This window comes from Myotis nattereri (assembly GCF_964212035.1).
Source record: "Myotis nattereri genome assembly, chromosome: 6".
Taxonomy (NCBI): domain Eukaryota; kingdom Metazoa; phylum Chordata; class Mammalia; order Chiroptera; family Vespertilionidae; genus Myotis; species Myotis nattereri.
The window spans coordinates 14,119,764-14,134,748 of NC_138081.1; positions in this window are offsets into that span (position 1 = coordinate 14,119,764).

A 14,985-nucleotide genomic window follows, 5' to 3' on the forward strand; every position below is an offset into this window, starting at 1 on the left:
ACCCCCCGAGCGACCGCATGTGCCCTGAGGAGGACAGAAGGCTTGGAGGCCTGTGAGGCCGGGCCTCCCTCTGAGGCCCTCCCTCCTCGGGCTCACACGGAGCCTGTTACACGGGGGAGCACACATGTGCAGCCTAAGCCCTCATGGGCAGCACTTCCAGGAAATGAGAGTCACGTGGTGGGAGAGAAGGTCCCGCCAGAAAGAAGAGAAAACTGATATTTAGGGAATAAATGCTGTATTTGTTACCTGTCACTATGCAACAACAAAACACACAAATCGTATAGCGGCAAGCAATGCACGTTGACTCTTGCACAGTTTCCGTGGGTCAGGAGCGTGGCCGTGGCTGGGCGGGCGGGGCTGGTTCAGGGTCACCGGTGAGGCTGGCTGCAGTCAGGATGCCGGCCAGGGCTTAGGTCATCCGCAAGCCTGATGGGCCGGCGGCTCTGCTCCCAGGTTGGCTCCCTCCCGGCTGGCAAGTCCGCGCTCTCCTTCCTGTTCTTTCCCGTTTGCTGCCGAGAGTGTGGACGCCACCGCCCTGGACCGTGAGAACTGGGCCTGGCGGAGCCGAGCTGGAAGGAGCCTGGGGCTCTGAGAGCCTCAGGGCAGCGCCGCCCGGGCCTGCACCACCGTCTCCGAACCTCCCTCCGGGCGAGAGGAATGCACACGGAGCGGAGGCCATGCCCCTGAATGCAGGCAGGCGGTCAGCAGTGTCTGCCACAGGAAGTGACTGCCCCGGGTCACAGCCACTGAAGCGGAGAGTCTAAGTCAGACCCGGGTCCCTGCCTCCCAGCTTCGGGTGCGTTCTGCTTTGTAGGAAGCAGCACCGTGACCTGAGACAAGCTCAGGGGCTGAAGCCAGAAGACCGGGTCCAGGGTGCCTCGCTGGAGATGGCACCCTGAAAATGAGTTAACTTCTCCAAGGCAACCTCCTCGCCTGTAAAATGGGGGTGATGATGCAGACCACACAGGTGCTGAGCACTGAGTGAGCCTGGCGATGACAGAAAATACCAGTGTCTAACGTGACCGTGAAGGTGAAATAAGCATGGAGCCTGCCTGACTCATGGAAACATGGTCCTCAGCTCCCCAGGTGTGTGGAACCCCAAGCCAGGTCCCAACAGACAGAGGCTCCCACCTTGCTCTCTCAAGTCACTCTTTCCGAGGGAGGTCAGCTGCCAGGGGTGTGAGGATACTCAGATAGCCCTCTGAGCCCCCTACTCACAGCTAGCCACGCAAGGGAGCCGCTTTGGGAATGAGTGTTTCCGTTCGTCAGGTTGCAGGTGACCGTAGCTCTGGCCAACATTTTGGCTGCAACCTCACAAGAGACCCTGAACCAGACCCACCCAGCTCGGCCATGTCCAGATTCCTGACCCACAGGAACTGTGGGCAAAAGACGTGAGTGGACAATTCCCCGAAGAAGATATACTAAAGGCCAACAGGGACATGAAAAGATGCTCAACGTCACTAGTCAGTAGGAAAACACACATCAGAACCACAGTGGGATATCACGTCAGAGCTGGTCTAATGGCTGTCATAAAACACAAGTGATAAATTACTATACTATTTACTTGTACTATAATTGTAAACCTACTTTTGCCCATCCTGTATATGCATATATGCATAACCTATGGACACAGACAATAGTATGGGGAAGGCCTAGGGAAGGAGGTAGGGGTTGGATGGAGGGGGGCAAATAGGGAGAAAATGGGACACATCTGTAATACTGTCAACAATTTAGAGAGAGAGAGAGAGAGAGAGAGAGAGAGAGAGAGATCAGACCTGTGGTTACCAGAGGCAGAGGGTGGAAGAAGGAGAATTGGAGGAAGGTGGTCTGGAGGTACACACCTCCAGTTATAAGGTAGTAAGTTAAGTACTAGGGTGTAACAGACAACATGGTGACTAGAGCTAGCACTGTGGTGTGATGTACAGGAAAGCTGTTAGGAGAGTGAATCCTGAGAGTTCCCATCACAGGAAGAGCCTTTTCTTCTTGTCTCTTATTGCGTCTGAATGAGATGTGGATGCTAGCTGAACCCATTGTGGCGATCATTTCACAACAGATGTAAGTCCGACCATCATGCCACGTGCCTTAAACTTACGCAACGATGCGTGTCAATTATGTCTCAATTAAACTGGGAAAAGGGAGAGAAAAACTACCAGCTGATCCACTTGTCTTCGCTTCACATTAGTTGCTCTGTGAGAGGAATGGAGGGTTTAGCCCAAAGTCTCACTTTCCTAACAACGAATCCAGCGAGCTCCAAGTCTACCACGCGAGTGACAGAGACGGGAATTTGCTGGCTTGCATAGCTGGAAGGAGTTCTCTGGTTTTGTCACATTAAAGCAAGATCTCGGCATCCGGGGGAAGCTGGGGACCCAGTGCCACCAGGAGCTCTCTGTCTCCCTCCTTCTGTCTCAGCTCTGCGACTCACCGTGGGTTGGCCTCGATGGTCCCTGTTGCAACAGATCTCCTCCATGCTGGGGGATTGAGAGAGCAAGGCAGAGAGGAATCAGAGGCGCCAGCAGCCCCAGGGGGAAAAGGGGCTGTGCAACGTTTATCAGTCTTAGGACTCTGATGGCTCTCTTGGACCAAATGTCCATCTGAAGGAATGACTGGCCAAGGGGCCTTGGACACACGGATGGACCAGGCCTGGGTCGTCAGTACTCCTGCTGGGGAGGGGACTGTGGTCGTTGACGGGCTCATCAGGACCACATGGAGGGAAAGGAACAGTTCCCCAAAGCAGGCGCACTGTTTCCAAAGAACTGGGGAGCGGTTGGCGGGAAGACAGAACAAGAACAGATTCTTAAGACACAGCCCGTCTCCCCCGGAGAGAGGCCCCGCGTGGTTCTTCCTACTAGAAGCTACCACCCACTCCTGCCAGTACAGTGAGTGAAGCCAGCCCTGCTGCCCAGAGAGGGCTTCCCATGGTAAATTCAGGGGCCACTATTCACTCTGACTGTGAACGGTGAGCCTTGAAGCCGGACAGTGCATGACAGCCCTGAACTTGATCATGCCTAGGACCAGGGGTGGGCGGCTGAGCCATGAAGGAAGCCAGCATCTCATGGGGGTCTTGTCCTAAAATTCTAGCCAAAGAAGCCACTCCATTCTGAATGATGGTTCTATGAGCTGGGACCAATTGGGAAAATTCAGAGAATTCCCGTGTGTGTGTGTGTGTGTGTGTGTGTGTGTGTGTGTGTGTGTGTGTTGGGGAGGAGGGGGAGGGATCACTACAGGAAATGGGTTTAGTGGGTGGTGGAAGCACTGAGAAGCCAATGGGATGGTGAGACCCCTCAGAGAGATGCAACCCTGGGAAGGGATGGAGGGAAAAGAGGAGGAGGTGGTGTTAGCAGAGCCCAGAAGCCAGGACCATGTGGCAGGAACTAATCCACTGCAGGGGCCGCCTAGCAGAAGCTGTGCCCATGCGAGCGGGCCGTCTAGGGGAGCAGGAGCCACAGAGAGGACACAGAGGCTGCCCAAGGCAAAGAGGAAGGGACACCAACATCCTGGCCTCTCCCTTCCTCCTGCCATCTCCCTCCAGCGGCCTCCACTGGTGAACGCAGAAGGAAGCCCGCCGACAGGAGCCCAAGAAATGCAGGCTGCAGGGGCCATCGTCCCTGCGGCGCGGAGCAGAGCATAACAGAGGAAGGGCAAGGAATGAATCTGAGGACAGATGGATACAGGACAGACACAATGGCCCCATCAGATCCTTTGCCTCAGGAGGAGCAAAGGCCATGAGAGGTCATCCTCAGACAGCCTGCTGACGTGCCAGTTCCGCAACAAAGTGCCAGAGGACTGCACATTCCTGAGTGTGCCACAAGGAGCCCTCGTCCTCTGGAAGGTTCTTACTGCGTATTTTCCAGCCCAGCCCCTCTGTCCTGGGAGTCGGAGGTGCTGCTCCCTCCAGATCCTGCCTGGGCTGACAGGATTGCTGCGCAGGCAGAGCGTGCAGCTGCGTGGCTGGGAAGGCACAAGGCACAGGGTGGAGGAGGGCACGCCCCTGAAGCCAGCTCTGGTCAGGAGGGAGGGAGGCCCTTTCATGCTCAACCTCGTCACCACCACCCTCCAGAAACATTTTGAACTGAATGAAAAGAAAAACACATGTTGAAATTTGTAAAATGCAGCCACCACAGTACTTTGAGGGCAATTTATTCCACTAAATGCCTGTATTAGGAAAAAAAAAAAAAAAGGAAGATTTGAAATCAATGTTCAGCACTTCCACCTAAAGAAACTAGAAAAAAAAGGCAAGTGAAATCTAAAATAAGCAGGAGGAAGGAAATAATAAAGATCTGAGCAGAAATCAATGCAATAGAAAACAGAAAGAAGAGAAAATGAATGAAATCAAAAGCTGATTTCTTAAGAAAAATCAATGCAATTGATAAACCTCCAGTTAGTCCAAAATAATGAGAAAAACACATTTGTAATAGCATTGAAAACTATGAAATACTTAAAGATAAATCTGATAAAAGATGTGCAATACTGGGTACACTGAAATATTAAAATGCATTGAAGAGAGAAATAAAATTAAAAAATGGAAAGATATACTTGTTCATGGATCAGAACTCATTGTTCAAATGTTAATTCTCCCCAAAACTGATCTGTAGATTCAATGCAATCCCAATCAGAATTCCAGCAGGCTTTATGTGGAAACTGGAAGGCCAATTCTAAAATTCATGTGAAGAGTCAAATGACCTGCAATAGCCAACGTAACTTTGCAAAAGAACAGTTTGGAGAACTTACGCCATCTGATTTATAAAGGTACGGTAATCAAACGTGCAAATTGATACACCTGATAGACAAATAGATCAATGGAACAAAATAGGAAGTCCAGAGATAGTGCATAGATAGATGCTCGATTTATTTTCAACAAAAGGCGCCAAGATAAGAATCAACTTTTTAATAAGTGATACTGGAACAACTGAATATCCATCTGTAAAAAAAAAAGAAAGAAAGAAAGAAACTTCGACTGATACCTTGCACTATACTTAAAAATTAATTCAAAATGAATCATAGGCCGAAATGTAAAACCTAAAACTATAAAACTTCTAGAAGAAAATGTAGGAGAAAACTCTTTGTGACTCTGGGTTTGGTAAATGTTTCTTCAACAGGACAAACAAAAAAGTATGAACCATAAAAGAAAAAATTGATAAATTAGACTTCATCAAAAGTAAGATATTCTGCTCTTCAAAAGATTTGTCAAGAAAATGAAAAGAGCCCTCGCCAGTGTGGCTCAGTGGATAGAGCGTTGGCCCATGGACTGAAGGGTCCTGGGTTAAATTCTGGTCAAGGGGGTGTACCTTGGTTGCAGACTCCCGGCCCTGGTCGGGGTTCATGCAGGAGGCAGCCATTCGATGTTTCTTACATCGGTGTTTCTCTCTGTCTCTCCCTCTCCCTTCCACTCTCTCTAAAAAATAAATGGAAAAATATCCTTAGGTGAGGATTAACTAAAAATAAATAAATAAATAAATAAATAAATAAATAAAGTGTTAAAAAAAAGGAAAAAGAAAGAATATGAAAAGATAATGCTGTAGCCGGTTTGGCTCAGTGGATAGAGCGTTGGCCTGCGGACTGAAGGGTTCCCGGGTTTGATTCCGGTCAAGGGCATGTACCTTGGTTGTGGGCACATCCCCAGTGGGGGGTGTGCAGGAGGCAGCTGATCGATGTTTCTTGCTCTCTGTCCCTCTCCCTTCCTCTCTGTAAAAAAAAACAATAAAATACATATTTTTTTAAAAAAGATAAGCTACAGACTGGTATAAAATATTTGCATTCACATATATGGTAAAGGACTTGTATGTAGGATATATAAGAAACGCTCAAAACTTAATAAAATGAAGACAAGCAACCAAATAAAAATGGGTAAAAGATTTGAACAGGTGATTCACCAAAGAAAAAATTAAGATGGCAAGTAAATGTATGAAATGATGTTCAATGTCACAGTCATTAGCAGTGGTTCTCAACCTTCCTAAGGCCGCAGCCCTTTCATACAGTTCCTCATGTTGTGGTGACCCCCAACCATAAAATTATTTTCGTTGCTACTTCATAACTGTAATGTTGCTACTGTTATGAATCGTAATGTAAATATCTGATATGCAGGATGTATTTAGACGACCCCTGTGAAAGGGTGAAAAGGTCGTTCGATCCCCAAAGGGGTCGCAACCCACAGGTTGAGAACCGCTGTATTAGAGGAATTAAAGTTAAACCTGCAATGAGCTCTCACTACATGGCTGCTGGAAAGGCCAAAAGGAAATACTGGCTGTACCAACGCCACTGGGGCCGTGGAGGAACTAGAATGCGCAGATGTCACTGTTGGGAATATAAAATGACACAACCACTTCGGAAAACAGTTTGGCACTTCTTTTACAAATTTTAAAGGAATGGCTAAATCGTGTATCTCAATATACACCCACCAAATGGCCCAACCATTCCATTCCTAGGTGTTTACCCAAGAGAAACGAAAGCGTGCGTCCATAAAGACTAGTTCAGAGATGTTTTTGACAGCTTTATTCACAATAGCCGAACTTCCAAGTCATACGATGTCTGTCTATATCAGATATGTCGCCAATATCAACGGGGAAGGGATAAACAAATGGTGGTACACCCGCACAATAGCATATTACTGAGCAACGAAAAGGGATGAAACACTGATGCATGGAACACACAGATGAATCTCAAAATAACGCTGACTTCTGCCAGGAGCCAGAGGAAAAAGGCTGCACAGGGTCTCACTCCATTGGGGTTAAATTCTGGAAAACACCAGCTAAGCTGCATGACAGAAAGCAGGTCAGTGGCCGCCTCAGGATGGAGGTGGTGGGAGGAGCACGAGGCAGGGATTAAGGCGGTCAGGGGGGCCTGTGGAGCGATGGATCTGTTCACTCTCCTGATTGTGGCGGTAGTTTTGAGGGTGGAACTACAGCAAACCTTATCAGGCTGTCTGCTTTAACGTGTGCAATAAATGTCCGTTGCACCTCGATACGGCTACTTTAACAAATGGAGAAGCAGTGACTTCACAGCGGAAGACTGCGGCTGAAAACGACAACGTCGTGGTGAGGGACAGTGTGGCGTCCCGCGCACGTGGCCTGCAGAGCCAGCGGCTCCGGGTCCCTGCCCCGGCTCCATCCCTTCCCAGCGCTGGACGTTATAAATAACACATGATGGACATCCTTGAGCATAAACCCTTCAAGCGCCTTGGGTAGTTTCTTCGCAGTCCATTCCTCCACGTTATGTAACCTCTTGGTATCTCAGATTTCTCATGTGTAAAATGGAGACAACAGCGATATCTGTATCGCTGCGTGGGGGATGAAATAAATCCGTGTGTGTGTGTGTGTGTGTGTGTGTGTGTGTGTATGTGTGTGTCGTAGAACAGTTTCCTGACACACTGTAATTCTATGTCCAACGCTGGCCGGGTGCTACAAAGGCAAATACACCCCATATCCCTGTGGTGTCGGCTGATCGTGCCGGGCTAGGTTGGCAGCTCCCAGCGCTCAGGGCCAGGAAGGAGACACAGACCAGGGGAAGACACGAGGGGACCAGGCAGGGGCAGGCCGGGGGCAGGGAGGGACGGGGGTTAGAGGCAGAAGGCGGAGCTCAGAACACCCAGCTTGTTTTCTGGACAAACCCCCCAAGACCGTGGAAACCAGTGGTCGGCAAACTCATTAGTCAACAGAGCCAAATATCAACAGCACTTCTTCAAAACAGACTCGCCCAGGCCGAAACCGACTTGTGCGCATGGGCCACGAGGTTTCAATCACACTGTACGCACGCCCGCACGTGGTATTTTGTGGAAGAGCCACACTCAAGGGTCCGAAGAGCCACTTGTGGCTCACGAGCCGCGGTTTGCCGACCACGGGTGGGAGCCAAAATGTTGTGATAGCATATTTCTTCCCCCAGTTCCATCCTGGCAGAATCACTGGCCAGTAATTACCCAGCAAATGAGAGAATCTGCCAGGACCCCAGTTAGGTACCTGAGGACATAATTGGTCCCTAATTAGAAAAAGTTGTCAAACGGGAACAAATTATCTCGGGTCTGCTTCATTTCCTTCCCTCCTCCAGCCGAATCTCTCGCCTCCCCACTGGGCCTTGCAGCTACTCCTGCTCCTGGGAGACGGGATGGGCGGCCCCTGTCCATCACTTCCACCAGCCCAGCCAGGGAGGTAGGGCTCTGCCCTCCTGCGTTCCCAGCAGCCCCGCGCCCTCACCACCTTGTTTTCTGAGGGCCTCGTCCCTGGGCTGCTCTCCCACTGAACTGCGGGCCCCCAGCGGGCAAGGCTTGGTCTGATTCTCTCCCTGTCTCCCATCCAGCCCAGGGCCTGGCTCCCAAGAAAGGCTTAGAAAGGGCTGTTACATTGGAACGGTGGCTCTGGGTGCAGAGTGATGATGCTGAGTGTCCCCCTCCAAGCACAGGGGAGGGGCTTGCTCCATGGCCCTCACTTACCCGACACAGCCCAGGAATGCCCCCCCCCCCCCCCCCCGCGCTCCCCGCAGAGGAGCCTGGCAGGAAGATGGCCTCCCGGCCTCCTGTGGTCTGCATTGCTCCCGAGCTGAGGCATCACTGCTGGATTGAGGGGTCAGGGAAAGCTCCGTGGAGCAGCTGGTGTCTGGTTTGGGATTTGGAGTTAAGAGGAAAAGCCAGCAGAAGCCACCGCAGGGGGTGGAGGTGGGCCGCTCAGGGCAGGTGAGGCGCCTGCTCTGGCTGAATTACTGGGGAGGGAGGGAGGGAGGGAGGAAGGGAGGGAAGGAGGCTAGGGGTGCAGCAAACCTTCAAGGGCCACCAAGGAGTGTGGGCTTCGTCTGGAAGTATTGGGAAGCAGCCCGCAAAGACATTCCTGGAAGTTGAAGCCACGGTCCTTGCTCAGGACAGAAGGAAGGAGAGGGGTGAAGGGAGAGAAGGAGGCAGGAGAGGTGGGGGTGGTAAAGGCACAGAGACCATGGCTGTCGGGGCGCGATGACCCCAGGCACCTTGGAGAGTGAAGGCAGAGGGGGGAGGCGTGGACCACACCAGCGCCTCACTTTTGTTTCAGCAATTTCACTCCCAGGAATTCACCCTAAAGAGCTCCTCCAACAGGTGCTTGAAGGCCTTACGTTCGATGGTGCTCTTCACAGTATCATTTAGAGCAGCAACAAGAGCGGAGAAAAGCTCCTGTTACAGCAAAGAAGCCGGTCACAAAAGGCCCGTTTGTGCGGTCCCGTTTCCGTGAAATGTCCAGAACAGACCCATCTGTGGAGACACAAGTGGATGGGTGATTGTGGGGGAGGGGGCGGGGTGGGGGTGGAATGGGACGTGACTGCCAGGGGGTACAGGGTTCTGAACCGGGTGGTGACATGTTCTGAAATGAGATGGATGTTAGAACATGTACATTGTAACTACACTAACGCCACCGCATTGCACGTTTAGAGCGAGTGACCTTTGTCATTTATGAACTATATGGCAATCACTGCTCATATTCGTAAACAGGGCGCGGGGAGTTCAGGGCTGGGGGCACTCGAAGAAAGTGGATTCTGCCCGATGCGTGGACAGCGCTGGACCCGACAGCAAGTGCAGCTGAAAGGAGACGGCCCCTCTGTGAAGAGAGAGCCGGGGCCGGGGACAGGGAGTCCCCGGGGAACCGTGGGCCAGCGCTGCAGGGAGGCAGGGAAACCGCTGGGTGTGACGTTCCGAGTGGCTTCCTTGCCCACAGCAAGCAGATGGGCTCGTGCCCGTCATGCCCTGCTCACCTGCCGCCTCCTGTCTGCAGGAGCCTAACAGTGTGCCTTGTACCCCCGCACCAGGCCCAGTAACAGAGCAAGGTGGGGTGCCCAGGTAGGGGGCAGGGGAGAGAAAAACAAGTAGGAATCCGATCCTCCTGGGGTTAAATCCCAGATCTGCCACCGCACTGGCTGTGTGACCTTGAGGGAGTTACTTAACCTCTCTGGGCCCCACGGGGGAGCAGTTGAAGTTACCCGAAAGCAGATGTGAGAATGGGGGGCAGTGCCTGCAGGGCCCCTTCCACGGGAGCTGGGCAGGGGTGTCATCACTGGGATGAGCAAACCCTGGGGATGGGCGAGCCTCACAGGGTCCCCAGTTCTCCATGACCAGAGCCAGGGGGCATGAGTCACTGATCCCGGAACTGGAGGGGGTACGTCCAGCTCCCCACCCCCATCTTCCGTTCCAGAAGCAGGAGGGCCTTTCGGGCTTCTCTGAAGAGGGGACTAATTAAACCTTAATTGACACAGCACTAACTAGCTTCTTAATTACACAGAACCCATGATTACCACGCAGCGGACACTAATTGTTCATTAGGACGCAGCCTTCCCGCCCCCCTCCCCTGTTCTAGAACCTACCAGCTAGGGCACCTGAGGGACCGTGGCAGGCACAGCCCCACCCCGCCCAGCTGAGCCCACCCTGAGCCCGGGGCTCCTCTGGAATAGTCCACGGCGCGGCCGCAGTCAGGGGCGCTCCCGCGGTAACAACCTCAATCATGACTCTGTCACTCGGAGCGCCTTCCATTCAGACCCTGAAGCTCTCCTTCAAAGCCCCGCCACAGCGGATGGACGTGTGACCTCGGAACCAGCGCAAACCCGTCCTGGCGCCCGGACCCTTTCCGCAGCGAAGGGTCCGTTGTCCGGAAGGATCGGCGCTGAAACCCCTTAGGTCTCAACCCGAGCCCGACTGGGAGCCGGTTTGGAGTCTGCCTCCTGTCTCCTCGCCGGTTGGCCTCACAGGAAAAGGTTCTTCTTTTCTCGGAAGCGTTGGCTTCGATGCATATTGGGCATCGAGCCCCCGCGGTAACGCTCCAGAGCCTGAGTCGTGGCCTCCGTGCGGGGAGGGGAGCCCGGGGCTGGCCCAGCTTGGAGGGAGAGGAGGGGAACTGGCGTGTGCCACGCCACCCTGTGCCCATGACCAGCAGCAGCTCAGCGTCCAGGAGCTGGACACCAACAGGACAGGGGTTTCCAGATGATGTGACCGGCTCTGGGGAGAGAGACACAGGCCAGGACGGAGCCAGATGCAAACCAGGTCTGACCCAAGCCCAGCTGCTTCCTGCTAGTCCCGCTCCTCCTCGCGATGTCCAAGGTCGGGACCTGGCGTGGGAGGCGACCTGCCCTCCCCGGGGGCCGCTTGCCCCAGCATCACAGCTCAACTCCGGGGTTCAGCGTTCTCCTCTGGGCAGCGGGGAGATGACAGCTCCTGCCGCCCCCAGGCTGGCTGACTAGATGAGCCAGGCATGGGAGGCGCAAAGCCAGGGCTTTCTGAGGGCGGCAGCTACGATCTCCTCTAATGGAGGTTGTTGGGACCTCCAGGGGCGCATCTTGGGATTTGGGGTTCCCCACCCCTTCTTCCCAGCCCTCGTTTCCTGGCCTTGGGAGCCACTCCCAACAGCTGCACCTTCCATGTCCCCTCCTGAGGCTCTGCCACCAGGTGGGGCATCTGGGCGCCCCCCCCCCCCCGCACCGCCCCCAGCTGTGCCGCTTCTGAGCAGGCCCAGGTGCAAGCCTACCTGGCCCTGGCCCACAGGTGCCCAGGCTTCCTGCCAGAGGTGTGGGCCGGAAGGGGACTGACACTGTCCTCTAGTGACCATCGCCTTGCTACCCCGGGACAGTCCCTTTTCACCGCTGCTCTGGGGTAAAGGCACGGTCCACCTCAGTGTCCTGATTTGGACAATAAGTGACATAATCCCACAGTGGACACCCCTCCCATGCCTGCCACCAGCCAGGTCTGTACACACCAATCCTGGGGAACCCTCAGCCTGGGGGGGTTGGGTTGCCCCCCTCACCCCTGACAGAAGAAAAAACAAAGACAAGACATATGGGGGGAGTACTACCCCATGTTCCCACCACGAAAACAGGAGTTGGGGTGCTAACCCACATTTGGGGCCTCAGAAGCCCTCGCCTGTTCTCCCCCTGCCCTGCCGTGCTCCGTCCCTGTTGGCCAGAGGGCTCTATGAGAGAGGGGCAGAGGCTGCTTGCGGGGGGGCGGGGGGGGAGGGCTCTGAGTGGAGTCTGGTGGGCAGGGTTGGGGCGCAATGGGTTATAAGGAGAGGGCTGAGGCAGAAGGATCAGTGTGAGCAAAGGCATGGGCAAAGGGGCCCGTGTTGTGGGAGCAGCAACTAGGAGTCTGGAGTAAAGGCGGGGGGCGGGGGGCAGATGACCCAGTAGACTGGGAGCAGGGGAGGTAGAGGACCTGCAGAGGGTCAGGGATGGGCATGAGCCAAAGAGCTACTCGGCCAAAGGGGCTACTCCCTTATCCGCGTTCTGCCACTGGCTAAGGACTGGAGACGCACAGGGTGGAGGAGCCCCCGGAACACTAGGACCAGTGCTTCGTGGAGGGGGCACTTGTGTTGGCTGGGCATCAACACATGTACTGCAGCCAGGCCAGTGTGGCTCAGTGGATAGAGTGTCGGCCTGTGGACTGAAAGGTCCCAGGTTCGATTCTGGTCAAGGGCATGTACCTTGGTTGCAGGCACATCCGCACTAGGAGGTGTGCAGGGGGCAGCTGGTCAATGTTTCTCTCTCATCGATGTTTCTAACTCTCTATCCCTATTCCTTCCTCTCTAAAAAATCAATAATATATATATATATATTTTTTAAAATGTACTGCAGCCTGGCCAGTGTGGCTCAGTGGTTGAGCGTCGGCCCATGAACCAGGAGTCACCGCCGTTCGAATCCCGGTCAGGGCACATGCCTGGGTTGCGGGCTTGATGCCCAGTGTGAGGTGTGCAGGAGGCAGCCGATCCATGTTCTGCTCTCACATGGATGCTTCTGTCTTTATCCCTCTCCCTTCCTCTCTCTAAAATCAATCAATATATATATTTAAAATGTATTGCAAACAGGAACTGCTCACGCAGACACTGAGGAAGACATCTGTGATCTCTGAGAAGGGTGAGCAGACCAGCTTGTCAGGCCCTGGGCGACTTCATGGACGTGGGACTCTGGGGCGTGCTGTGGAGAGCCGTGGGCGCCCTGACAACCGGCCTACTGCGTGTGGAGAGGTCCCAGGGAGTAGCCTGGGGGTGCGGCCGTGCTGGCTTCAGGGTGGGCGGGCAGAGACCACTCACACCCTCACCACCTCCTCCCTCGGCTTCTGGCCCTGAGTCCGCCCTGGTCCTTTGCCAGACAGCCAGGCCTGGTCCTCAGGGAAGGGGGCTCCGCATGCTCCCCGCCTCCCCCAGCTGGGCCCTGGTGGGGGGAGGCAGGGTGGTGGGGCCGGCTCCGCCCCGGCCCAGCATGCGCGGCAGCCCTCCCTACCCCGGTCCCTGGTGTCGCTGAGCGAGCGACACAGCAATTAGGTCAGGACGCCCCTCCAGATGCGCACCCTTCTCATTATCTGGAAGCAGCTACAGTGTATCAAGGAGAGCCCTCTGGGGGTGTTTTCCCATCTGTTGCTCTATTTCTGACACATGCTGCTTTCCCACCTGGAATTCCCGTGCCCCATCTCCTCTCTCTGTGCCCTTCCTGTCCTTGGACAAGTTTCCAAGTCACTGCACCCTTTCTCCTTGTCATAATGTGGACATGATGGCGCCCACCTCCTGGGGTCACAGGGGACTCAGAGGGTTCATTCGTACACAGTGTTAGCTCAGGGCCCAGCACAGAGTAGGAGCTCACTGAGCAGTGACTACAGTCCTTCTCAAGGCCCAGCCTAAGCCCTCTTCCTCCAGGAAGCCCTACTGGGCCACCTCAGCCTTAGGTCAGCCGTGGGCAAACTACAGCCCGCGGGCTGGATCCGGCCCGTTTGAAATGAATAAAACTAAAAAAAAAAAAAGACCGTACCCTTTTATGTAATGATGTTTACTTTGAATTTATATTAGTTCACACCAACACTCCATCCATGCTTTTGTTCCGGCCCTCCGGTCCAGTTTAAGAACCCACTGTGGCCCTCGAGTCAAAAAGTTTGCCCACCCCTGCTTAGGTGGTCACTCCCTCCTCTACCTTCCACTGCCCACTCCTCAGGGCTTGGTACCCTGACGTGCATCCTTTGTCAGAGATGCCCACCTTGCCTCCATGTTCACAGGCGGTTTCCCATGTGCCAGGCACTAAGTGCTTGACGTCAGTTAATCCATTTAGCCCTCACAACACCCCCAGGAAGCAGGCACACTACTATTGCCCCCATTTGACAGAGGGGAAAATGAGACACAGAGAGGTTAAGTAACTTGCCCAAGGTCACACAGCAAGTAAAGCGATAGACCCAGGCCAAGGACGCAGGCAAACTCCAAAGCCCATACTTTTACCCTCTGCTGTAATCACAGGCGAATAAACGCCTTGGGGGTGGGAGGGTATGCCCATGACAAGCACCGGCGGGCTCTGTGGAGTTTCCACTTTCAGGGGTGTGTGCACTGGGGGCTCTCCACCAGGGCCACACACATAAATCCATCGCATGTGGATCGTGTGTGTGCAGAGATGTGTCTGAAGGCTGCATGTTGCATGCACGGAGAGCTTAGACACCACGTGGTCAGAGTGTGTGCACACGTGTAGGGTGTCTGTGTGCCCGGTGTGAGTTCCTGCAGGGCAGCGGTTCTCAACCTGTGGGTCGCGACCCCTTTGGGGGTCGAAAGACCCTTTCACAGGGGTCGCCTAAGACCATCGGAAAACACACCTATAATTACATATTGTTTTTGTGATTCATCACTATGCTTTAATTATGTTCAATTTGTAACAATGAAATTGGGGGTCACCACAACATGAGGAACTGTATGAAAGGGTGGCGGCATGAGGAAGGTTGAGAACTGCTGCTGCAGGGGGTGTGGAAGGCACCTCACACTCCTCCGTGTGGTCGTCATTCCACCCTAACAGGTACATACCAGCGAGGGCAGGGGAGCCGGGCGATTTATCCTTCCTTAGAGCTTGGCATGCTGGAGCCGGGAGCGGCTGCGTGGCTAGCGCACTGTGTGTACGCGGAGTGTGAGCAGCACGCGATCCCGGCGTGTACGCACGTGTATGTATCTGTGTGCGCATGCTAAGGACATTGCGCGCGTGTGTCAGCAGCGCGTCGGTGGTCGTTCCAGTGCAGGAGCTACGCGTGACCTGCGC